We start from the raw sequence: 25900 nt of genomic DNA, 5'->3' as shown, positions 1-25900 counted from the left end.
TGGTATTAGTCCCGTGTGAACATGCCATGTACTAATGCCAGCATGTGTTGCAAAGGATAAGCTATAAGTAAGATTAACTTGCAATTTCATATCATTGTAATACCTTGTTTTTCCCTCTCTACAGTAGTGATTCTGTATCCCACACATTCCCTGTCATCCTCTGTATTCTGACATGCTGCAAGACATTCTTCCACCACTTCTAGAGCTACTGTGTTCCAGACCTATGTTATTATCCCACAATTATTCCACAATGGTTTATGGAGATTCCACAAATCTGAATGTTCAAATGTTTCACTGGTCTCCCTGGGCTGGGAGTGTTGTTGTCCTGGTCTGACACTGTTACTCATTCAACATAAATGGATACACTTCTGTTCTTTTGTGATTCAAGTCGTCCTGGATAAAAGTGTCTGCTAAAAGAATGTAATATAATGATTCATATAACAAGAAGTTAAACTGTTTATGAAACAGTGTCATGAAAAAATAAACCGTTGTGAGTTACGTGAGTTAAGTGACACGTGGGTAAAAAAGGTAGAAGATTTACCTATTACATGCCTTTTGGATATTACCAGTATTTATATGCATATTTTAAATATTGCGTATTGTGGAACATAAGAGAAGTTGGAATAAGAGTACTTTGCTGAAAGGTATGGAATTTGGTCTGGTGGTTTTAACGGTTTACACATAACCCTACGGCTGAGGGCACTTCAGGACCTACATTTATAGAATCCTTTCCATAGACACTGTATTCATTCTGCTCAGTTTGTAACAATAGGAACACCTGCATTACAACAGTATGGCCCAATGTTCATCTCTTTGCTGGGCTTGGTGCTATATTGCTGGAGCACAGTTGTTTGTCTCATTGCAGGGCGGCAGTGTAGCACAGTGGTGAGGAGCCAAGTCTTGTAACCGAAAAGTTGCTGGTTCAATTCCCCACTAGGGAACTGCCGCTGTACCCTTGGTCAACATACTCAACCCACAACTGTCAACTGTAAATATCCAGCTGTATAAATGGATAATGTGTAAAAACGGTAACCAATGTAAGTTGCACTGGATAAGAGCATATGCTAAATGACAATAATGTAATATAAGTATGTCAGTAATCAGGCTTTCTCTTCCATGATCTGCTGATCTGTTATAGTACTATTGAACATCACAGGAAAGCCTCTGTCATGCCCTGATTTACACCCTGGATGCTCAAATTAGATCTGTGGCATGGCTTTATTCATAAAACAAAGGATGTCTGCAAAGCATTGAATAAGCAAATATGCAGGGGGCGTGGCTATGGTGGTAATGATTTAGTGCACTCCATTGTGGTAAATGAGACAATTGTAGCCCACGTTAGACTGTCAAGCAACTTATTTTCCACTAACAAATATAGATTTTTAAAAAAAATATGGTTTAAACATTGATTTGTGGATTCAGCCTCAAACACACCAAAGTCTTTTCCCTCAATCAATGCACATGCATGCAAAGTAATGATCGCAGTGGTTAAGGCTCATTTGTTGTTTATGTGAGCGGTAGCAAACTTGCAAGCTGTTGGAAAACTTGGCCTGTTTTGTTGTTCAGATACACAAGGCAGCCTGAGTGGAAACTAGGGAGGCCCAGTTCTAATCTGTGAATGTCGATGGTGCAATAAGTGAAATCCAGTGGCGGCTCAGGATGGCAGTGAATGGCTGCCTAGTGTTTGGCAGTTTGGAGGAGGCTCGGGGAGGCAACAGATTTGTACAGCTAAAGATATACTGAGGCGACTGTGGCTTAGGTAACTTGCCCAAGGGTACAACAGCAGTGTCCCAGTGAGGAATCGAACCTTTGGGTTATGAGGCCTGCTCCTTACCGCTATGCCACACTGCTGCCCCTTTTCACAGCTGAGACAGCAGCAAAGGCCGCTGGAAACAGGAGCGGCCCCTCCTAATGGCCTGTTTGTGTGCAGACACCGTGAACGTGCGGGGTGTGGGCTCCAGTGAGTGGGAACAGTGGACGAGATGGGCATGAGCAACTGGATTACACTGAAACGCACACCCCTGAGTAACATTTTCAGCTCTCTCATTTTATCCCTGTATTCTTTTCTTAAAATATTGACAATGACAGGGATATAACAGATACATTTTTTGTGTATGTAATTATCATAACATAATTATCCAGACACCAATTCTGAAGATATTCTTGAGTGACTTGCGTACATTTAATCCAGTGATGTGTCAACTGTGATATATACTCACTGTAGTATTTTCATCCATTCCAACCCCTTCCCTCCCCTTCACAAATCACCTCCTTCTAACTAGCAATCTCTGTGATGAAACTTCATTTTTAGGAAGTACAGTGATTCTGTATTACATGGGTCACAACCATCGGGACATTATGGAAGTGCTTTACTACCTTAAAAAAGCTGTCTGCATGAGGCTATGAACTTTTCAATGCCCCTCATATATTACACGTATTTTGACAGAATATCAAAACCATATTTCCATACAGGATTCCTGTTGGTTTTGCTGCTGTTATTCTTTAAGCTGCAGTACAGACATATACATCATTAGTTTTTCCATAAGGATCAGTGTAGTTAAGATAAGTTAATTCCAGTTCTATAGGGTCCGGGGCTGTGTCTGACTGGGGTCTTGTTTCCCGCCCATGTGTTTACAGGGTCACTTCCTGAAGGAGGCCTGAAAGCCTTTGCTTTTCTGGTTTTTGATCTGCAGATAGCGGATGCTATCGATAGAGGAAGGGAGTGATTGGAATCGGGGCCACCGCCCGGGCTCTGATCAGCCCCGCTGATACCTTTTTGAAGTGCGGAGACTGCGGAGGGCTGGGCAGCTCTGTCCGAGGAATGCGCCCTGAGACGCTGAGGTAACTTTTTCCAGCGCTTCATCTGCAGACCCTGGGCTCTTGGCTTCTCGGCCACCCGATTGAGGAGTGTACCTTCGCGGATCTCTCACTTCCTGCCTCCTGCAGGGCTCCTCATGAGCTGTGTGGTCGGTCATGACTTTGAGGCGTGTGTGTGTGTGTGTCTGTGCGTGTGTGTGTTTGTGTGTGTGTGTGTGTGTGTGTGTATGTGTGTGTGTGCCCCTCAGTAAGTGTTCGTTCGTGTGTGGGGTTGAATGAGTGCACGTCAAACACAATTTACAAAGACATTTGCTTTAAACTATAAAGTAGCCACTGTTACTTGGGCAAATCTCTGTTCTCCCTGTTTTATTGAAACTGATGTTTTCAGTGCTCCTATCATAGTGCCGCCGGGCGAAGTTGCTAAGCTACTCAGCGGTGATGACTTTGTGAGCTTGTTTTGGAGGCCTTTTTAGGCAGATGGGACTGCGGCACACCCGACAGTAAATCTTAATAATATCATAGGCCTGCACTGTAGCCAGACCAGCTGCATCTGCATCACATCCATGCATGAGATCCCAAAGGTTTTCCCCCTGCGTTTTGAATTTCATATTTCATACTTTTTCCATGAAGTCAAAAGAGGTGTGCTAATGTCATGTAATATTTTGATATTTGGTCAAAATAAGTATTTTTGTTTTTAGTGTGTGAGAATTTAATATTTTGTGAGAAAGGGCATGTCTGTATTTGTGTGCGATGACGGAATGCTGCTGAATTTCCTCTGAAATCCGGAGATACTTGGGAAGTGGGCAGGGTTTGCTTCTGTGCCTGGGGATGGACGGTTCACTGAGAGCTTGCCGTGCTCCGTCTGACCGCAGCTTTTCACCAAGTTCTCACAGTCCTACTGAGCGTAAACTCCCCTCCCGCTTGGCTACAAAGACCAGCTCACATGTAGGATATGACCTAACTTTGTCTTGCTTCCTGTCTGTGGACGGACTGTCCTCTGAGTCAGCTTCGGACAATGACTAAGACAAAAGGTCCGTTCTGACCAACAGCCAAGTGTCTTATTGATTGTGATACAGGTGGGAGTTGGATTTCCTGAACAGCACACCACAATGCTACAGTGGGTGATATGTAATAATAGTCATAACTTACTGTAGAGCCCAAAATAAGGAGATGATATTATGGGGTGAAATGCAGTAACACTGCAGTGTTAAATTTCAGCTACCTGAACTTTACAACAAATATGTGGACAGGCCGTGGGACGCACCAAAATGAATTCCCAGGATGCTCTGGGAGTGGTCTTGAGGGGATTTTTCCAGATGCAGTGGGAGTCCCGTCCCCGGGCAGCTTCCCGTTCCCCGGGTCACATCTCTGTGTGACAGTGTGAGACGCAGCAGTAATGGAGTCCAGATGGCGTGTGGTTTCGCCTGCCTCGTCCCACACACGGTGGCCTGCAGGCCTCTGTTTACCCTTCTACTCCCGTCTGCATCGCCGCTCCACCCATCTACGAAGAGTTCACGCATAACTGAGTCTGTTCCTTTAACCTGCACCAGTTGCTCAAACATGCTCCAGTGATCGTTCTTTCAAACTTTCACTGGATGCCATGTGGACATTTGAACAACTACAGCTCTACACTTTTTAGTTCAGTCATTATACATGCAGTCATGAGAGGTGATCTACTGTGCAGAGCAGACTTATTGAAAGTACTGTCAAAGTTTGATTGTGTTCACCCTCTTTGTGGGTGTAGAGCAGCAGTGTGGCATAGTGGGAACGGACTCAAACATTCCGGGTTCAATTCCCAGGTGGATCACTGTTTTTGTTTTTGACAACGTACTTAACCCAAATAGCCTATTAGATATCCAGCTGTATAAATGACTAACATGGATGAGATGAGATGAGGCTGGATGAGAGTGTCTGATAAGCAGATGCAGGTGTGGAAACCTCAGCCCTCACTCTGTGAACGTGTGAAGACTCCCTGCCTCTCGAGTTTTCCTGTGCTGCTCTCTGCCCCCACGTTCACATGCACGGCCGAGCGTGCGAGCAGGGCTCCGCGGGTGCGAGCTCAGCTGTTTCTGCGCGGTTCAGGAAGGAAGATGTTCAGATAAGACCCCTACACTGCAGGCCCCCAGCCAACACGTCCATTCAGAGCGCCCCCCCCTCCCAGGATGCGCCCCGCCCCGCCCACCGCTGTAACTCCCTTCGGCATGAGCGCACATCAATACTCACCGTGGCGAGTTTGTGAAGTTCCAGCTTGGGGCTGAAGCCATTACATTACATTACAATACATTATTGCTGTTTAGCAGATGCTCTTATCCAGAGCAACTTACATAGGTTACAAGTTTTACATGTTATCCATTTATACAGCTGGATATTTTACTGAGGTAATTCTAGTATAAGGACCTTACGCAAGGATACAGCGGCAGGGCACCAGTGGGGAAGCAAACAGAGGTGTGTCTTCAGATGTGGGCTGAAGACACACCTCTTCAGACTCTACCTGGACTGACACCCTTGCCATTTTGACCTTGTAAATCTAAGATTCTTGGCTTGTACTTGTAGCTCTATCTCTTACGTTGTATTTGTAGCACGTTTTTGCCTAGGTAGTATAGCGGCACTTTATTGTCCCAGTGACTGTATTTGATATACGTAACCTTAGATCAGATTAGTTTTGTCTCGCTACACCGACCTTGTGCTCAGCTTCAGCACTATCTGCATTGTATGACCTGTGCACATCTTGCCCTTGTGACTGTTTGCTCGCTATATGCACTTTTGTACGTCACTTTGGATAAAAGCATCTGCTAAATGAATAAATGTAAATGTAAATGCAAACCAGCAACCTTTTGGTCACAAGCTCTGCTCCTTACCGCTATGCCACACTGCTGCCCCAGCCCCAGACAGCAGAAACTTTAATTGTAAGCTCTCATTTCGTCTTTGCCTTTCCCAGTCGCAGCTCTGTGGGTGGGAGTGTGTGGAAAGCCTCTGTGGAAGTGTGTGGAGGTGGGCAGCAGTCTCTGGTTTTTGCAGCCCTGTCTCAGGGTTTGTTTGGCTGTATTGATTTAGCGCGGGATTAGGTGCCTCCAGTATTTCATATCCGGGAGCTGTTCGAGCTGTTGTACCTTGAGCCTTGAGGAGGCCTGTGAGGTCTGTGCGCGCCAGCAAGGATCGATAGCGGCTCTGCTGAGTTGTGTCATGCCGGCCAGGTGGAAGGTTGACACAGGGCGGTTCCCTGAGGGCGGGACAGGGACAGAGGGCGTGTGTTTTGCTTGTCTTGTGGAATGTGTCCCCTTACCACCTGCTGTTCTGCTCACTATTTACCTTCAGCAGTCTCTCATAACTGGTCCATGCGTGTTATTGATCGGTGGATCTGGGCAATGTGTTCAAAATTGACATTTGCCCTTTAGCTTTTAGCCTCTGGATAAGAGCATCTGCTAAATGAATGTAATGGAATTTAATGTAATGTAGCCTGCTTGGCCACACATTCGCCTTTTACTTTGTGATAGCTCAACAGCCAGCATAGCTCTCTCTGAATCGTTTGTTTGGACTCGGATTCTGCCCAAGCTGTAACACACTTTGACAGCTGTTTTTTATACATTATTTAGCATATGGTTTCAACAGGTAGTCAGCAGCCAGCGTCTGTTTCAGTATTGGATTCGCTGCACTTAGTGATTTGTATTTCAAATAGTATTTACTGCTCTGTGTTGCCTTGGGATATGTGGCTGCTTGTGTATTATGCTCCCGTATCTACTTGCTTATTTGCTGTTTGTATTCTGCACCGTTCTAACACTAATTTGATTCTGCATTATCCTAATGTTATGTCAGTTCCCCAGGATAAGGGCGTCTTCCACATGAATAACGCACAATACAATAATAATGAAGTGGAAGAAAGAGCTTCAGCTATTATTTTACAAATGCACTTGCACTCTATGAACTTGTAACTTTTCGATAAGGTCTTTCTGTACGGGTGCCAGGTTGGACGCCGGAGTGATTTTATCAGTGTCCTGTTCTGCTTGTTCTGGCCGCAGGCCATTCTCAGACGCTGAACCATCGGCCAACACGGTGTTTGATCGTTAGAGTTCCAGGAAGCTGCCTCGACCAATAGGATTACGCCTGCAGTGGCCTGCAGCGCGGGTGGGCAACCCTGATGCTGAAGTGCTGGAAATGCTTCTGGGTGTCTATCAGTCTGAGCCTTTAATGACTTAATTGGATCAATTAGCGGGCTCAATCAGCATAGGTGACCATCTAAATCAAAGCACTTCAGCAGGAGCATTTTAAGTACTTCAGGAAGAGGACTGGCTGCTGTTGGTGTACAACTTATTCCCACTCATTACATTACATTACATGCATTTAGCAGACTCTTATTCAGAGCGACTTCCAGCACAAGAGAACATAAGTGTATCCATTCAGTTAAACGAGCAACAGTGTCAGACCAGGCTAACAGCACTCCCAGACCAATGAGTGTGAGTGTAACACCATTCAAGCCCTGCCACAAGTTAATTTGTGCAACCTGCTTAGGCAATGGAAGGCAAGTACGCTACGGTACATCAATCACTAGAACACAGAATCCAAAATACATTGCACTACTACATGTGAAATAAACATCAAATCCTGGTGGTAGCTTGTGCACTCCCATCTACAGCATGCACACTCCTTGATTACAGTGTGTTAGTGATGTGTAATTGGATTTCATTTTTGCGTCATGTAATGGAAGCCCAAACGATGATGCATGTATGCACCTGTTTTTCACCTCTACCATCATGTATTTCAGTTCTAGGTTTGCTATTTACAGAAAAGGGTTCAATCCGTCACTCTGCACGTGTCCGGAAAATGCAATTTATCAACATGAGGCGGTGTTCCTTGGCTGCCGGCTTTCCACACCCCCGCCCGGTCCACTGAAACATACGGCAGGGGCAGACACTGCTCCATGCTGCCCGTTCTTCACTTCCTCGCTCGTTAACGTCGTGCTGTAAATGTTTAATGGCTCCTTTACTTGTCTCATTAGGCTTTTATTTGGCTGGGCGGAATGATGGAAGGGGAATTCGACAGAGGGAGTCCTGGTTTGGGGGATTACAGGAGGGGCTGTGTTGTTGGGCGTGGTGTCTCCTGGGGTTATCGGCGCACAGATGCGGTGTCGGGACAGAAGGGGGTACACCGCAGAGAGACGGCTGCCTCATTACCCCCCCTCTTATTCACCCTTTATTCGCGGGACGTAACCTTAAGCAAAGGAGGGTATGCGGGAACGCCGGCGGAGTGCGGATTACGTCCCCCCAGCAGCCGCTAAATGGATGAAACGGGATCCCCTTTTCGCAGCTCTGCGGCGTGTATCTCTTCATTTTGGAGCTGATCTCCTTAAATTGATTTTTTTTTTATTTCGATTAGGCAGGTCTGTGAGGGTTTAATCTGGTGTCCCAGACGTCTGAGGAGAGGGCACTAAATCCTGCAGAGAGACTGCAGATTGGGGCTTCCCAGAAACCACGCGGTGAGGGGCCCGGGGTCTGCAGGGGAGCGCGCGCTGCAGGGCAGACAGGCGTCCATGTGCGCACGCAGGCAGCAGTGGCTGAGGGGGCTGACTGTGTAACCAGAGGATTTCAGGTCAAGTCCTGATTGCAGCAATACTGTTGTACCCTCAAGTAAAATACTTTAGCCTGGATTAATTCAGTTATTACTGTATCCAGCAGACAGTATGCAAATGTAAACTATAGAAACAGCCATGAACGAGAGTGTGTGTGTATGTGTGTGTGTTTCTGTGTGTCTGTGATGTGTGTGTGTCTGGTGCAGTGCATATGATCCCTCTCCTCATAAAATGGTGTGCGCGCGTATGTGTGTGTGTGTGTGTACGCGTGCCTGCGTGTACCTGTATTTGTGTGCGTGTCTGGTGCAACGCATGTGATCCAGCTCAGTAGAGGTGTGTGTGCGTGGCCCCACGTGTTTGTGTGCACGTCGTGCGCAGTGCATGTGATCTCTCTCTGCAGAGACTGGTGTGTGTGTGTGTGTGTGCCTGCATGTCTGTGTGTATCTGTATGTGCATGTGTGTCTGGTGCAGTGCATGTGATCTCTCTCTGTGGAGACTGGTGTGTGTGTGTGTGTGTCCCCACGTGTCTGCGTGTCTCTTCGTGGAACAGTATGTGTGTGCGTGTTGTGCGCCTCTCTGCAGGGTGTCATGGAGACAAGAGAGGTGCGCAGACGCTGATCCTTTTTCCCCACTGCAGCGTGCTGCTCCACACCTCTCTCTCTATAGCTTCAGAGCACCATCCCGCATCTAGGCCATTGCAACTCCTTTGTCCCAGTGACTCACTGTTTGGAGGGGGATCAAAAACCCATTACAATATCTGGTAACCCAGGTGCAGACACCACAATGCCAGCCACTATTCTGCTGGGCCCTGTGGGTTCCCATTGATGTACAGCCTGAATACACTGCCTTCTGAATACCCTCGCTATCTGAAATGTCAAAGCATGGGAAATTGGCCAGAGTTGCCATGCCCCTGTTTACATGACCAGCCATTTCACTCGCGTTGCTTGTTTAACAGTGAATCGATCCTTTTTTTTCCTTGTCAGTACTATGAAATGGAATGGACTTGCTGAAGGCTCAGAGAGCACAAAGGCTTGTAGTATGATCTTAGTCGTGGAAATAGGGGGGTTTTTGTTGAATTCAGAGAGTCTTCTCAGTTTTCTACTAGCGACAGAAAACAAGGCCTTATGACTTATCAAAAAGTCCCATCTACTTTTGCACAGGTGCTACGCCATGCCCGTCTCAAAGCAAACACAAAACATGATAAGAAAAGAACAGCAAATGACTCAGTAAATATTTCAAGCAGTAACTGAAGGAGTGTAGGCGTAGGAACATTGCGGTTGAAAGCCTTTAATATTCGGCAAATTAGGCTGAGTGAAGCTTGCTCGTTTTCGGGGAACGTGTGTTCGTTGGCCTGCAGATTATGAGTAATTCCTTGGGTAATAACATCACACAGAGTCTAACAGAGCAGACTCCCCGCAGGGCCTTTCTGTGTGCCCCCTTTAAGAGGAACACAGCCTTGTTTTCCAGCCACTTCTTTCCCCTAATTCTGACGGACAGATCTTCACGGCTCTGGTCGACACGGGAGACAACCTGTGTTTAGGGGGCCTGGCTGAGCATGTGCTGATCCCAGTTGGTTGGCAGCGGGGGGTATCATTTCGCAGTCGATGCTGATCGCTTCAATCTTTGTTCACTGAGTCATGCTCACTCTCCCGGGCACTAAGAGAGGTGGTTGTGTGACAGCAGAAAACCCTGTGAAAGCATTTGGTGGGACCCACAAAGCATTGACATGTCAGCCTTGCATGGTTCATTGATGTGCGACAGGATTTGTATATCTGTCTAAACACTTTTAGTTGAGGTGTGTTTTCAAATACAGACTTTCCCCCTATATATATACTTAAACTCTGATTAGACACACAAGTAAATAGCGATTAAGGTAATCGCTATTTATGACAGGCCACTGGGCATTATATCTTTGAAAACCAGTTAGAATTGAGAGCATTTCATTAGAGCTGGGTTGGACACTTGAAGGTGTTATGAGGAGTTATGATGGGGGATATTATTGTCTGTTGCCGGTGGCATTGGCTCTAAATTAAAGTTGAGCCCCGGCGTGGTTTTAAAATGAAAACCTAATCCATGCGTTGAAGTTATTCTCATGAGACCTCTAAACCTAAAAACCTTGCTGACATTGAGTGGGCGGGGCTAACTCATTGCCAGAGCCCTCATTGGCCAGGTTTTGCCTGCAAGCTGTGAAATGCCAAGTCATGCATCCATGCATCTGTGATAGGAAGAGAGAGAGAGAGAGAGAGAGAGAGAGAGAGAGACAGAGAGAGAGAGACAGAAAAGGCTTATGTTTCATTGGATAAATGTAATGTCTGTTAAATGATTGAAAACCTTGAACCTGAAAGTTGCAATCCGTCAGCAGAATATGAAGATGCTCTATGTTTTTTTTGAAAAGGCCTTGTATTTATGCATTATTCAGTAGTAGATTTTCTTTTTCTGAGGAATGTCACTCTAGAGTACTGATAATACTTGTTCTACCGTACTTCACTTTAAAGTGCATCAACATTGATTCTATACACCAGACTGCAGTCTGAGTGTTCATAAAGTGACTGGCTATCTAAGTATTTTTCTGGTAATATGACATTTAAAGGAAACAGATGTTCATCAAAGTAAGCTCTGCAAAAACAGGAGCTGAAACAGAAAAGCAATTAAATGGCATGCCCACCATAGTCAGATAAATGGTTATCAGTCGGAAAGTTATCACACCTGAGAGCATTGGACAAAAGAACACATATTTAAAAGATAATACTCATCTGAGATTCCTGCCTCAGCAGTATCAGATGAAAACACACCAGCAGAGTGAAAACATGTGTGAAACATGATCCTGGACCCCTGGATTTGTGTCCTACCGTATCACGGCTGTTAGGTTGGGCTAATTGGATCTGAGGTGGATCGTCTACAAGCAAATTAAACGTGGCCCTCTGTAATCTAGGCTGTCGTGACTTATTTAGGGACATGTTTTTTGGCGGGGAGAATAAGGTCCGCGTCACACTAGCGAAGCGCCGGAGGCACCCGGGCTTTTCATCACAGGGAGAATGTAGGTCTTTGCAAGCTACTTTTGGGCGAGAAAGAACCGCCACTTGATTAGCTCTGATATTTCTGGAGCTATCCTGGGAGCCCCTTCATGCTGGTTCCTGTGTGCACTAGTTTACCGTGTCCCCTTGCCAAAGGACACCTCCCCAGTGGGGATCTAATGAGCAGCACGGATATATATAAAGGTAGGCTTGCTGTGGGGTTTGAACTATAGCCCTTGAGCGCATGACAAGAGATAGCATCCGCTTGAGAGGTACACACCAGGGGGTGAAGTTACCATCTGTAACAGATGTTTGCTACATCGGTGTGCTGTGTGACATTGTCACGTCAGTGTCTTTAATATTGTGTCCATTGGCAGTTGACAGTTTCTTTACACCACTCAATGATCAACAAAGACAAAGCCCACTGTATTACTCACAGTAATTTCCAGTAATTAGGCCAGCTTGTAAGACAGTCTCAATGCAGATCGTATCCCGTCTGGGTAGGTCAAAACATGTTAGATGTCAGAGGGGTCTCTTTGAACCCCCATCTCCCAAGGACGAGAGACGTGCCCTCTGGGACACAGCGCCAGCAGCCAGATATGCCACCGTGGAGACCCATCGCCGTGGTGACGGGGTGCGCTAGGTGACCCTTGTAATTAGATCTGAGTTTGTTTTACATACGTGTGGAGGCATAACCAGATTTCACGGGCGCAAAGCTCACAGTCAGCACTTGGTCCTTTTTTTCATCTGCTGTTTAAAGGTTAGGCTCGCTGCCCGGGTCTGCAATGCATGCTGAGCAGGTCCCATGTTCTCTGGGAAGGGCGGAGAGGGGTGGGGGAAGGAGGAGGGCCAGGCTTTTCTTTAAGGAGTCTCATGCATTCAGATTGCGGCAACACCGAGCGACAAGCGTTTCTGGCTTACGGGGTCAGGGAAGGATGAGTCAGTTGCGATTTTTGTGAAGGAGTGATTTGAGAGGCTGGGATTTCACCTCAGGTTCACCAGGATCCGCGTACGGCAGTGTCAGCCACGGCATGCTGAATGGCTAATGTGGTGAAAGGCTGAGTTTGTTGCCAATTATGTAAATCACACTTGACACGAGTGCTCTTGTAAGTAGGCTGGAAACATGACTGACTCCCTGTCTGGGATATGGGACAAGGTTCATTCCAGGTAAATGAAAGGAACAGCCCCCATTATCATGAGGCAAGGCTAGAATGACAATAATTCTCCCGTAGAGATGTTCCCAATATAGAGATGTTCCAAATATATGCCACCGAAACAGGAGCAGAGGCATTGTACAGATGTCAAATTAGTTCACTGAACATTTCTCCATTGTATCAAATAAGCAAACAAATATGAACATCTTGTGCAGCCAGAAGAGTCTCTGCTGAAGCTCTCTGGAGTGAGAAAGAAGGGGTCTGCTAAGCAGTGGGGTGAGATAGCGCTGTTCTCAGTGATATCAGGAGACAGCAGTGGGACTGTGGGCTGTGTCTGGACACAGCTGGCTGGGGCTGGAGAGTGTGATGAACGCTGTGCTCGGGGGTTGCCGGGGAAGATGCCAGGGAAGATGCGCTGGCTTCTTGTGCTGGAGACTGCACATTATTTTGTGGGCATCTACAGGGCAACTGACTGTCCCCAACTGACGGGGTGGCTCCTCTCAGACATGATCCCTGTCTGTACTGGTCCCTCAGTGATGGAAGATGGATGAACTCCCCACGGAGGATAGGACAGTGGAATCACTGACCAGCTTCCATTGCAGACTGAAGACTTTTCAGGCTGCATCTCTCTTCCACCTCAATCCCTGCCCCCTAGCACCAGCTACCTCTAGGATTTGATGTTTATTTCACATGTAGTATTGCAAAGTATTTTGGATTCTGTGTTCTTGTGACTGATGTACTGTAGTGTACTTGGCTTCCGTAGCCTAGTCAGGTAGTACAAGTTAACTTGTGGCAGGGCTTGACCAGCTTGAATTCACTGGTCTGGGAGTGCTGTTAGCCTGGTCTGACACTGTTGCTCATTTAACTTGGATGGATACACGTATGTTCTACTGTGCTGAAAGTTGCTCTGGATAAGAGCATTTGCTAAATACTTGCAGTATAATATAATGTCGGCATTTAACAGATGCTCTTATCGCAACCAATAGGTTACAATATATACATGTTATCTATTTATACAGCTGGATATTTACTGAAACAATTCTGGGTTAAGTGCCTTGCCCAAGGATATAGCAGCCATGCCCCAGCAGGGAATTGAACCAGCAACCTTTGAGTTACGAGCCCTGCTCCTTACTACTATGCTACACTACCACTGCACTACTCCTGTGCTGTATTGTTATTGATGGTGCATTATAAACTGTGATGGGTCTGCTCTGTTTATTGAATTTAGACTGAGCAGCCAACCTAAGGCCCTGTTGCCCCAAACAGCCCTTCACAGCTTTATGTGAAGTGAATGAGAAGGGAAAAAAAAAATCCTTTTATTAATCCAAAGATAAAAATGTTATGGGTTGCTCCTGTGAAACACTTAAAGTAAAGTGTCATTGCAGCATAGACAAATAAGACATTTGAACAAGGAGTGTTCGTGTTATCCCTGTGGTCTATGTTGTCCGCTGTTATCCTTGTTTTCCCCCAAGCTTAAAACCCTGAAGCACCGTATCCGTGGCAACATGGCCTTCCCATCACCTCCTCCTCATGTCATGGGTGGAATAAAACTGAATGGGAACAACGCAGCTGACAGTTTGAATGACACGAAAGACTGAATCAAGTATTATTCTTTTAAAAATGTTCTGGGTGGCCTGTTGACATGGCTCCTATTTTGCGATAGGTTGGCTTCCCCTGTAATAGACTGTTCAAGAGTTGTTCAGTTTAGCAATGATACATTGTGTCAGGCATTGTACTGTTACTGACTATAGACTGTGCTGAAACTGTGCTGTTTGTGGGCAAAAGCATACGGACTGTAAAGTTAAGCAGTGATCGAATGTGCTGAGCATTGCACTGTGACTGGCTATAGACTGTGCTGAGGCTGTGCTGTGTTTTGACCTTTGACTTTGCTTGTGTAGCACTGTTTATTAACTCCACACTGTGCAGGAATTGCACGGCTTATATTGACTGTACACTTTCCCGGAGTCCTGCTGTGTGATGACCTGGGTTTGAGCTGTGTTGTGGTCTGTGCTCTCTAACCCTGCTTTCCTGTAGTGGCATGTTCTAGCTCTGGCATCGCGGGCCGGCTAGAGGCGCCAGGACAGACGAACCTGGCCATCTGAGACCATCTGGAATGTGCATTACTCTCAGAGGCATGGGTCCACATCACCCCACAGCGTTACCATACTGCATACTGACAAACCAGCGATTGAGAAATCTGTCATGACCATTTACACAGTCAATGAGATTGTCCATTAAAGGGCCTTTCAAACACTGCATCAGAATGTCCTTGATGTGATATTTTTCCATATATAGTGAGAATATAATATTATGACAACATGATAATGTGATAACATATTAAAGGCACACACATACGACTCAGACCTAACAGGTTTTAGCCTTAGCATCGGCAGAGCTGAATCACTGCAGTAAAATGCAGGTAATAAAATGCAAACATAAAATTTCACAAATTTCCCTTGCGATTACTTCATTTTCCTGCCCCATATAATTGATGTGCGCGATATAAGGTGCTGGTGACTGTTTACAGGAGGGGTAAACCCAAGACGGCCGTGTAATCTGCTCCTCGGAGCGAATCCGTGGAACATTTGGGGGGCACGCATCATCTGAGGGCGGCAGATGCGCCCCGCGCCCCTCCCGCCGAGAAGCCTTTAAATCTCTTTTATTTCCGCTGTTATGTGCGCGGCGTGAAAATCCTGCGGCGTGACACCTCAATTTCCCGAGTGTCGTGGTGCGGATGCCGCAAGCCTGTCTTCATTCGGCGCCGGCCGTCTCTTAGATGTTACCGGGGAAGCGCGAAAGCCACCGCAAGCCCCTTTCAGCCGTGCTAGACCGTCACCATGGCAACCGCTTGGAATGCGCAAGGTTTGGATTGTTATGTGGCGCAGTGTTCCCAGGTAGATAAATTGTCCAGTGGCTTTAGTCCCAAGCTTCCCCTGCCACCTCTCTCCCCTTTTCTCTGCACTGTCTCTCTCTCTCTCTCTCACACACACACACACACACACACACACACACAAACACACACACAAACACACACACACACACACACACACACACAAACACACACACACACACACACACACACACACACACACACACAAACACACACACACACACACACACACACACACACACACACACACACACACGCACACACACACTGACATACAAACTCGTACACACACTTGCATAAAAACTCGCACATCCACACACATTGATACACACGAGCTATATTCTCTCTTGCTTTAAAACACCAATTGCCTGTATCAGCCTGCAATGATTTCAGTGCATTTATGATGAGCAATATTTGCACTTGATTTTAAGTGTTTTTTTGTGGTTTTGCTCAATTGTGAAGGTAGTGAATGTAATGGCTCAAAGACTAAGAGGAGAAAAAGGAAAGTTATTTGAGGTAAACCACATTTATTCATATGCATAATTGCAGTAATTCTACTCAGAAATCAAACAGAAATAGTGATATTGTTATAAATGGGGGATTCATGCAGAGCTCGAAAAGTAATCTGGACTGAAAATGGAACTCTAATAGATATATTTTGTTCCAGCAGCGGTTTTGAAAATTAAGAAAAAAATGATAAGTTTTTTGTTATCAAATGGGATCAGTACTCGGCTTATGTTCTTTCAGCTCGACTAATTCATAGCTTAGTGGAAGAATATTTGGTCGAGCTGATTTCATTTAAAGGCGTATAAGTCTCGATTTCAGATCATTGGAATGCGTGGCATTCACACCATTTTAAAATATTTCATTGATATGCACTGACATTTTCTTCAGGAGAGCAGTACACAGCTGATGTCCTCTCTCATCATCTTATATAACCATGTTCACAAGAACACAAGTTTTAAGGACATTGAACTTCAGTTCAAAAAACACTGCCACACTGACACAAACAACTCCATCTTCCTTAAGTTGTTGAGGTAAGAGGTGCGTTTACCAGTTTAGCATTTTAATAGGCTATTTGCCAGAAGCATGAGGACGAGTCAGCCTGGTGTCTAGGCTCTGTTGCTTGATCATTTGAGGGTTTACTGGCCCTGCTCTCTCAGGGCCACGCCCCATCTCCTGCTCTCAGCCAGTGGCATCAGTGGAGAAAGAAAGGAGTACCCTGCCACACGTCCACTCCAATACTGATGAGTGCATCATCCTTCTGCAAGCTAGCCTAATTGTTCTCTAATTGTTCTCTTCTAATTGTTTCCCCCTCTGTTACCAGGTGGTGAGTGTCTCATTAAGGTCTGCCCTGTGATAGAAGAGGAAATGCCCACCCTGCTGACTCTCCTGTGCTGAATCATCTCTAGCTGCCTGCCCCGCCCAGTCACCACCCCACCCCGCTCCCCTGCTGGAGCACAGAAAACAGAGCCCGAAACCTCACCAGGTTACAAAATCGGGACTCCATCCCACCCAGCCACCTAACAGAGAATCCGAACCCTGGGACCGAGCTATGTGAGTACAGCGTTGCCTCAAGGGCCAACCGGACCACGGACGCGCGACCCGCTGGGCCTGGCCGGATAGAACCAGCGCCACGGGTCTGTTATGGACTTGGGAGTTTGCACACAGTGAACTGCAGCTTTTCCGACAAACTGTGAGTACGCCTCCCATGTTAAGAGAGCTGTCATATTCAAAGAGGAACAGGATGAGGAAGTTGAGCAGAGAAAGTGCGGGTGTAGAGTTTGGGGGCACTAGCCTGAAGTTGTTCCTGTCTCTAGATTCCTTCACATAGGTCCCTACTTTCTCTTTGAGCTTTTTTGGCAATGCCTCCTCCCCTTTATGCAACTCTGTTTAGGAATCGCCAGTTGTACATTTGGCTCATTTCGCTGGGACAGCCTCAGAGGGTGAGACCACTGAAATCCTCCAGTACACTTGCAGGTAGCCAACGGCTATTTTTCGCACTGCAAGTCACAGGAGTGGCGTGGGTGCTCGTTGGTGACTAGCCACTGCACTGGCATCATCTGTGCAGCTTGCGGGCACATGATAAATTGCAGGGTGCATAAAATCGGTGATGCCAGGAAACCTGTGAAATGATGGCTGATGGAACGAAGCCAGTTTATTCGCCGTTGTCCGGATAGTTTTCACCAAATGACACGGCTTGTGGCGAACCCGGGCCGTAGGTCTCAGCCTGTGTTTATGGGCAAATGCTCAGTGCTCTTGACTTTTGTTTTTGGCTTATTTTATGTGGTTAAGAGGCCTAAATGGGATATGATATGCATGATTGCTCATTATAGATGGGAATCTGTCATTGCATTGACTTCATGTACAGGTGAGTAAAAAATGAAATGCTTTTACTTTATGTATACATGAGTGGAGAATACATTTTATATATGTAACTGTCAAACAATGCCCATAAGCTGCTAATGACAGCATTATTGACTACATATATTTTTCATTCTGTTGTTACTTTTCACACATGATAGTGTGATTACTGAGCAAGGTCATGCATGCATAACTGTATTTTAAATGACCGCAGTATTACTATACTTGATACCATGTAACTTGTTCATGGACATATTGCGGTTGGTATGGACTGCAACAGGGAACCAAATGGAATAAATATGAATAGATTAAGTGGGAAAGCAAGCGTATTGCATTTAGAATCAGGTAGGCTGGTAGTGGTTTCCAGTCTACGTCTTTGCACTGTTTTAGCAGCTTTGTAGCTGTCCCCTGTTGTGAGCCAGGTTCTTGTTTCACCTTCATTTCAGAATGTGGGGACAGCAGGGGATGCAGGCTACAGGGAAGAAAGCTTGCGTCTGCTGTCTTTATCGGCAGATTAACTTTGGTGTTGATTAGCTACACTGCTCCTTTGGTATAAAAGGTTTTGCAAAACGGGTGGCCAATACACATGAGGTATATTCTGGAGACTCCTCAGTAGTAGCTGTTATAGTCCTTGGGCTTATGTCTCTGTTTGGAAAATTAGGCCATAGGGCATGACATAAATTCCGTTAACTGTAGTTTTTGGTGTGGACTGCAGGGAATGGGTTGAATACACTTCGTGTGTGTGTGTGTGTGTGTGTGTGTGTGTGTGTGTGTGTGTGTGTGTGTGTATGTGTAGGCATACTTGTGTCTTTGTCCGCATGCATGGGTGTGTATGAGCATGCATTCCTGTGTGTTTTTCTTTGTGCATGTTGTTCCTTGTGCAGGTATGTCTGTCTGTGTGTGTGTCCCTGCATTGATGTCTATCCGTGTGTCCGTGTGTGTGTGTGTGTGTGTGGGTGTGTGTGTGTCCTCCGGCGCAGGGCAGGCGTCCCGCAGAAGGATAAGGTCCAGGCCTTGTTTTAGGAGTGTGTTCCGGCCGGTCACGTTTCCCCCCCCTCATAGCGGCTCAGGAAGAGAGCGGGCCTGGCTGCACAGGAAGCAGGCCCTATCACGCAGCAGATGGGGGACAGCATGTGCTTACTCTGCACAAACACAGGCAGAGGAAACCTTGAGAGAACAGTGGACGTCACCCAAATCGGACACCCAGCAAAACAGCGGGCTCTCTCCAGGCACCGCTGACACATCCACAGGGACAATGCTGTCACTGAACCAAGGAGAGACAGAGACACGGCCAGACGTTTACCTTGGAAGGTCTCCCGTGTGTGTGTGTGTGTGTGTTTTTTTCCATGAGAGTGACGACTCTTTGCAAAATACTGTATTAGGGACATTATCTGCATCTCAGTTTAGGGGCTGCTAACTCTGTTGATATCGGTTGACTGTCTTATTGTTAGCGATCTTCTGACCACATTCACTTCATAGATTGTCAAGGGAAATTTAGGTGTATTTACTGTGCAGACATCCACAGTATAATGATTTCTTAGACACTCTTACAGAAGTAGTGTTTTAAGTCAAAGATAGACATTAAAGCATTATGTTTTTAAAATACATCATCAGTACGTATAAATGCATAAGCAGAGGTCTGACTGTCTGACTGTCCCCTGTACTACACCAACAGTGCACAGTAATGTGAGATGCATGTCTGGTCTTTTTAAAACATTGTGAGCTCATGAAAAACAGTCAGGGAAGCACACTTAACAGTCCTGTGGGGACGTCTGTGCGTGCGTTTCCTGTTGTTCACGCAGTAAACAAGTACAGCACTCAGCCTGCCGCAGGATTGCACCAGCAGCAGCCCACAGCCCACAGATCCACCACTTCCCCTTTTAAACACCTTTTGCTATCAGGCTCTTGGAGGATTGTGTAAAACTGCATCAAACATGCACGTTAAACTTGTACATTAGTAAGTCAAGACAAATCAATCTAAATCTCAAACAATCTAAATTTGTCCACATTCGAGCCAAGACGGTTAAAGCTGGGAGAAAGTAAGGGTTCCTGTTTTCCTGGTTTCAAGCTTCCTTGCTGCATTTCTAGCAAGTTCCACAACCTGTTATTTTACTCGGAGCTGAGCTGGATGTCTCTTCAGTTCAACAAAATCCTCAGACCTGTACAGTGAAAAGGCGGAGTCCTGATTGAGTGAGGCTGAGATTACGGATAACCTCAGCGGCATCTGACCCTGTTATTCGGGCACCAGCCTACCCCACCCCTTCCACAAGTGCGTGCCACTGACCCAGGTTATCTGTCTGAGGGTTATCTGCACGGCGCCTTCCAGGCAATCTGTTCTGTATGTTGTTGTGCTGTGCCACTGCCTTGTGAGAGAACGGTTCCCACAAGGGGACAGGGCCCTTGCGAGCCCTGGGCATCGGCTCGGTCACATGTCTGCGGGCGCACCGCCGCAACAGGGCGAGTCATAGTGGGGCTTCCTCCTCCTCCGCTCTGCCCAACAGGCTTGTTTTCAGGGCGGCCTTTGCTGGGCATGCAGGGGACTGGATGCAGGACTTCCTGTTTCCAAAGGGAACCTGCGTGGGGGGCAGGGCAAAACAATAACTGCAGACACGCCACCCCTCACCCCCCACGGACCACTCCGCCGTCCACCCCAGCCGGGTCTCCGGGACAAAACGGCTTTGCTGTGTGAATGACTCACGCTTCAGTTGAATTCATCCGCAGCTGAGGAGGAATGAAAGGAACTGCGATAATACAGCGTGTTTTTTCCCCTGTTAATTAAAATGACAGCGCTCTTCGCTGTTTTCTGCGGAAGGACAAACTCAACAGCTCACGCGCCGAAAATGTATTACGTGTGTTTTACGTATTTTCTCCTTCCCTTTCAAACATACTTTCCGAATACAAATACAATACAAACGTAGAGGCAACAACGTCCCCCCTCCCCATGAAAAGATATTGTTTACATGTTTTAGGCCGCAACATAGAATTGTTAACAATGGTAATCTAATATCTAATACAATTGTTTAATATATTGTTAATATTCATATTATATTGCTAGTGTTAGTGTTGGTTGGTTGCTATCTGCAGCCCTGGAGAACACTTCATATACAGAGTTGAGTGTGATTTTTGATTGGTGGGGCCTTGCAAGTTTACATCAACCTGACCTGAGAATCAGGTGTTTTTCACCTCTATCATATAATAGCATGTTCTTTTTTTTAGATTTTTTAAAAAAAAAACAGTACAAGATTCCTGGCAATAATGCTTTCGAGGTTATGTAAGTATCTGCAGAGCTGCACCTTGCTGTGGTGGTAAATAATGTGGCCCAGAGCATGTGGGTGCCCCGCCCTGTGGAAGTGCACGGGGCAGATGCGGTATTTTTAGGCTGCAGGTGTGAGCGGGCCTGGCGTGGCCCCCTGCAGTGTGACAGAACCGGAGGGGACAGGCTCACCCAGCGCTCAGATCCCGCTGCGTAAGCAAGGCCTAATCCTTCACCGCAGCGATGGAAGCCATGAGCCATGAAAGTTAATGACGGTGATGCTGCTCTGCTGTGGCCGGGGCCTTGCCTCCCGGGTTTGCCATCTCACTGCTGACTCTTAAAATCAGATACTTGTTGTCCATGTGACCTGAGGTCCCACAGTACACACACACACACACACACACAGCAAACCACACAAAACACACACAAAAAAATAGAAGTAAATCCCTTGCTCATCTTGTGTCATGTATTAGCACGTCTTCCATTTTCCGATGCTGGCTTCTCATTAAATCAGGGGCTGAGAAGAGTCCTGCCGAAGCGCGATTAACACTCAAACAGCCACACACCATCACCCTCAGTCACCACCAACTACAATAAGAAAAGGTTGCGCAATACACATCACTTGTACTCCGGTCCAATCACATCCTGGAGGAAGGATGTCGTCTGACAGCATTTCCCTTCCAGTAACTGGCATGGTCAGGCTCAGAGAATGTGTGATAAATGAAAGTCTGTAAGCATTGGGTCTCATCACCCATGCTAATGCTGGGATGCTTACGAGAGTCTGTTAGCATCAGGGCTCATCACCCATGCTAATGCTGGGATGCTTATGAGAGTCTGTTAGCATTGGGTCTCATCATCCATGCTAATGCTGGGATGCTTACGAGAGTCTGTTAGCATCAGGGCTCATCGCCCATACTAATACAAGGATGCTTATGAGAGACTGTTAGCATCAAGACTCAGCTCCCATGCTAAGGGCTGCATACTCAGAGAGTCTCTTAGCATACGGGCTCGGCACTCATGCTAATGGCTAAGTACTCAGAGAGTCTGTTAGCATAAGGGCTCAGCACCCATACTAATGTTGCTATGCTTTTTGTTCAAATTGAAATGTGATCCCCTGTAAATCCTTTCTGACGTTGTTTTTTAAATATTCATTTCTTGTTTTTTTTCCTTTTTTTTAATTCCCTTTTTGGAATTACCAACTGAACGTTAAGCTCATCTCACTGTGACAACTAATTCAGCCGTACGAAAACCCCGAAACGAGACAGTTGCAATCCTCTGAAACCCACACAGTAAGCCAAATCACACATTGGACCACAGTGGGGTGGTGTGACTAATTTGAACAACTTGCAGGTGCCTACCGAATCGCAGGGGTGCCTGACAGTGGTGACATGTGGCAGCCCTCACTGACCTACCTATGCCTATCAGCAGGGGAACAAAGCCAATTTGTCCCACCACTGTGGTAACTGTCAGCTGATGACATGGCAGGGATCAAACCTGGGCCATAGGACTCAACCTGCACTCAAAATGAGTATGTTACTGACTGAGCCAATTAGGGGCCCATTTTCTGGGTATCATGTAGCTGGGTATCCATTATCACTTGTGAGTGGATTGAAGGTGCTGGATCTTTTGATGGACGATGCTGCCTGCCAAGTGTTTATTTTACAAGAGGCAAGCCTCACAAAGAAGCATAATGAGTGGTTTTTGAAGAATTTGCAAAATATAGTGATCATATCTCATATGGCAGAGGATTACTTACATTACAAATCAGTTGCTCTATAAATTGTCATTTAAAGATGTATCTCTAATGTTAATAAAGTGGTATGTTCGTGATGTTTACTGGTTCAGCAGTTATTGCGATGTGGAGAGGATGCACCCTGAAACCAAATTTGACACACTGCTTCTTTCATTGGACGCATTTCAGATGTTTGCTGAGCTGAGTGTGCAGTGTGCCATCCTGCTGTTTCCTAACAGCTTTAGACAAATCGCCCTCAGCGGTAAAATCTCTTAGATGAAGGTATACATTCGAGGGTGGCAGTGTGGTGTAGTGGTAAGGAGCAGGGCTCGTAATCAAAATGTTCCAGGTTCACTTCCCCGCTCGGACAGTGTTCCTGGGTTAAGTACCTTTGGGCACTTAACCTTAGGTACTTAACCCAGAATTGCCTCAGTAAATATCCACCTGGGTAAATGGGTAGCACGTAGTAATGTAATGTAATGAAATCAACTAGCAGCTCATATCACGGTAGCTATCCTGGCTGGTAATAACCAGGCACATCATATCTAATAATGAATAATGTAATGAAACATTCCGAGATTCCAGGAGAAGAAAAATCCTGCATCTGAAGCAGCCCGGTTCTCCCTTGCGGCGGACTATGCCTCACTTGAGCCCAACCTTACGCTCCGGCTTGTGCCGCTCACTCTGCCCTTGCGCTGCCCCTCTGTCATGGCCGCACATACCCCGTAAAGTGCCGGCAATGGCGGCACTCAGAATGATAAGGGCGACTGGTTGGTACGCCGTTTCATTTGCCATCTCTGTGGCTGAATATGCACAATACCGTGCCGCCATCCCATACTCTCTGTACAGTAATTGCCTGGCTCTGAATAACTGAATCCCTGAGAGGGAAATCCCTGATGTTCCTCCTTGGAAACATCATGGATCTCTCCTGCCAGGTGAGTGGGGTGCGGCTGTCCTCTGAGATGGCTGTTTTGCTCATTGGTTAGCTGTGCTGTGTGATCGTGACAGCGAGGTCTACGCTTCGTTGTGTCAGGTCAAATGCTGCTATCTTTAAACGGGAGCTCTGCAACCTGATATTAGTGCGTTTGTTAACTTTGATGAAAGGCCCTACGCTGTACTGAAATGGACTTGATTTTATTCCATGTGTGTTTACTTGTGCAACGTGAATCAGCCAATCAAATTGATTTGTGCACCCCATCCTTCACAAGCATAGACAAGGAGCTGATTTTATGTATCTCCAAAATCTTAAATTTGGAATGTCTGTATCCTAAATATCCTCATCCTGTAACTTTTAGATATTGGCCTTCCAAGAAGCAAAAAGATGATAAAGCAAAGGCCTTGAAATGACATTACATTATTGTCATTTAGCAGACACTCTTATCCAGAATGACTTTCATAACTGACAACTTTTACATGTTATCCATGTGTACAGTTGGATATATACTGAGGCAATTTAGGGTTAAGTGCCTTGCCCAAGGGCGCAGCAGCACTGCTCCAGTGGGGCAACAAACCAGGAAACTTTCAGTTATGAGCCCTGCGCCTTACCAGTATGCTACACTACCACCCCAAGTTACCTTTACAGAAACCATAAACAAGTCACCTGTCAGTTTTTTGGTAGCTTGTCTTCTCCCACTTAAAGTAAACTCTTGTGGAAGAGAATTTCTTGTTCACTTGGTCTTGTGTAAGGTCATGCATTGACTGTAACTCCATATGACTGTGCATGTGGTCAGTCCCTGCAGCAGACAGTGGAAGTGAGAGAGTGTGGTGTCTGAGTAGAGGATTTTTCAGACGTCTGCGTGTGGTTTTGTGGAACTGTGTATCAGAAAAGATTTGGACAAAGGGAAAGGCTTCTTTTCCAAGGGGAAGGACATTGATCAGTATGCTGGGTTAACTCACATTTCGGCCAAGGCTGAGCGTCATGCGACACATTGACCCTGCTGTCAGAAACAGTTACTGCCAGATATCAGCAAATATTTGTATCCAGTTATGAGGAGGTCTCCATGCTTTGTAAGAAGGTTACAGAAGATTGGCAGTTTAATGTCACAGAGATTTCACCTTGGAGAGCCGCTGTGCATGAAGGATGATCCGAAATTTGTAAACATTCTGATGATAAGAAGATTTTTTTCAAGGATTATGCAACTGGAAATCTCCTGTTCCTATTTGCGGCATTTGGATTTATACAGGTTGGCAGTGTGGCATAATGGTAAGGAGCAGGGCTCATAACCAAAAGGTTGCTGGGTCAATACCCTGCTGGAGCACTGCTGCTGTACCCTTGGACAGGGTACTTAACCCAGAATTATCTCTGTATATATCTAACTGTATAAATTGATTAAAATGTACAAAAAATCATAAATTTATGTAAGTCCCTCTGAATAAGAGCGTCTGCTGAATGACAATACTGTACTGTCCTTCATACTGAATCAAAGACCTGGCTTTTCACAGGACACGAACAAAGCCGCACTTGATTACCAGCGTTTAGCAGCCGCATTTTCTGAAACCCCATTTGCCTCCCTCAAGGTGCGAATTTGCCACGGCACAATGCATTGATTGCCATGGTGCGGAGGGAGGGCTGCGGGACTTTGTTACACCTACTTTCCCTTGTACATGGCATTCACAGGAAGACTCATTATGGCTCCAGCTGCAATCGCCTCCCCACACACACACACACACACACACACACCCTATCCCTGCAGCATTCACAGTATCATGTTATTCACTGGATCGTGGCGCTTGGTGACAATCATTAGCATTCTGTGCACCACCTCACCCACAACCACACCCCCCCCCCCCACCCCGTTGCCCTGGGAGATGTAGCGTGTCGTCGCCGATGAGAGCAGATATCAGAGTCTGCGGGAAGACCTGACCCGCCAGGTCCAAAAGTCGCTCCTGCCGGCATTAAAAGCCCTTAGAGGGGAAGTAATGAATTGATTAATGAAAAACCTGTTCTACCCGGCCGCCAAGACGAGAGACGCAGATTGGCATCAGTCTGCTGCGTCGCTTTCATTAATACAATGGCGTGTAGTGCGGGGAAATGAGGCAGATTAATGCAGTAAGCAGTTTGCTGGGGCTGCGTGTCTTTGTTAAGTTAGGAGGCAATTATTCCGCAATCACGT

The 25900-nt window shown here is 46.2% G+C and overlaps 1 protein-coding gene across 3 annotated transcripts in view; it reads left to right on the top strand.

Annotated features, from left to right (window-relative positions):
* The window catches only part of ptprea (protein tyrosine phosphatase receptor type Ea), a 74120-nt gene that overhangs the window by 23725 nt on the left and 24495 nt on the right, over nucleotides 1-25900 (top strand). For 2 of the 3 annotated variants that reach the window (XM_036528865.1, XM_036528848.1), the window contains exon 2: nucleotides 16766-17134. The gene's annotated coding sequence lies outside the window, so the exon portion shown is untranslated. Of the gene's footprint in view, nucleotides 1-2719; nucleotides 2842-16765; nucleotides 17135-25900 lie in introns of those variants that run through there. The other variant, XM_036528857.1, reaches the window with a different exon arrangement.

Source organism: Megalops cyprinoides, chromosome 1, assembly GCF_013368585.1.
Source record: "Megalops cyprinoides isolate fMegCyp1 chromosome 1, fMegCyp1.pri, whole genome shotgun sequence".
In the NCBI taxonomy this organism is placed as follows: domain Eukaryota; kingdom Metazoa; phylum Chordata; class Actinopteri; order Elopiformes; family Megalopidae; genus Megalops; species Megalops cyprinoides.
The sequence above is the reverse complement of the archived record's forward strand: the minus strand, read 5'-3'. Positions and strand labels throughout refer to the sequence as shown.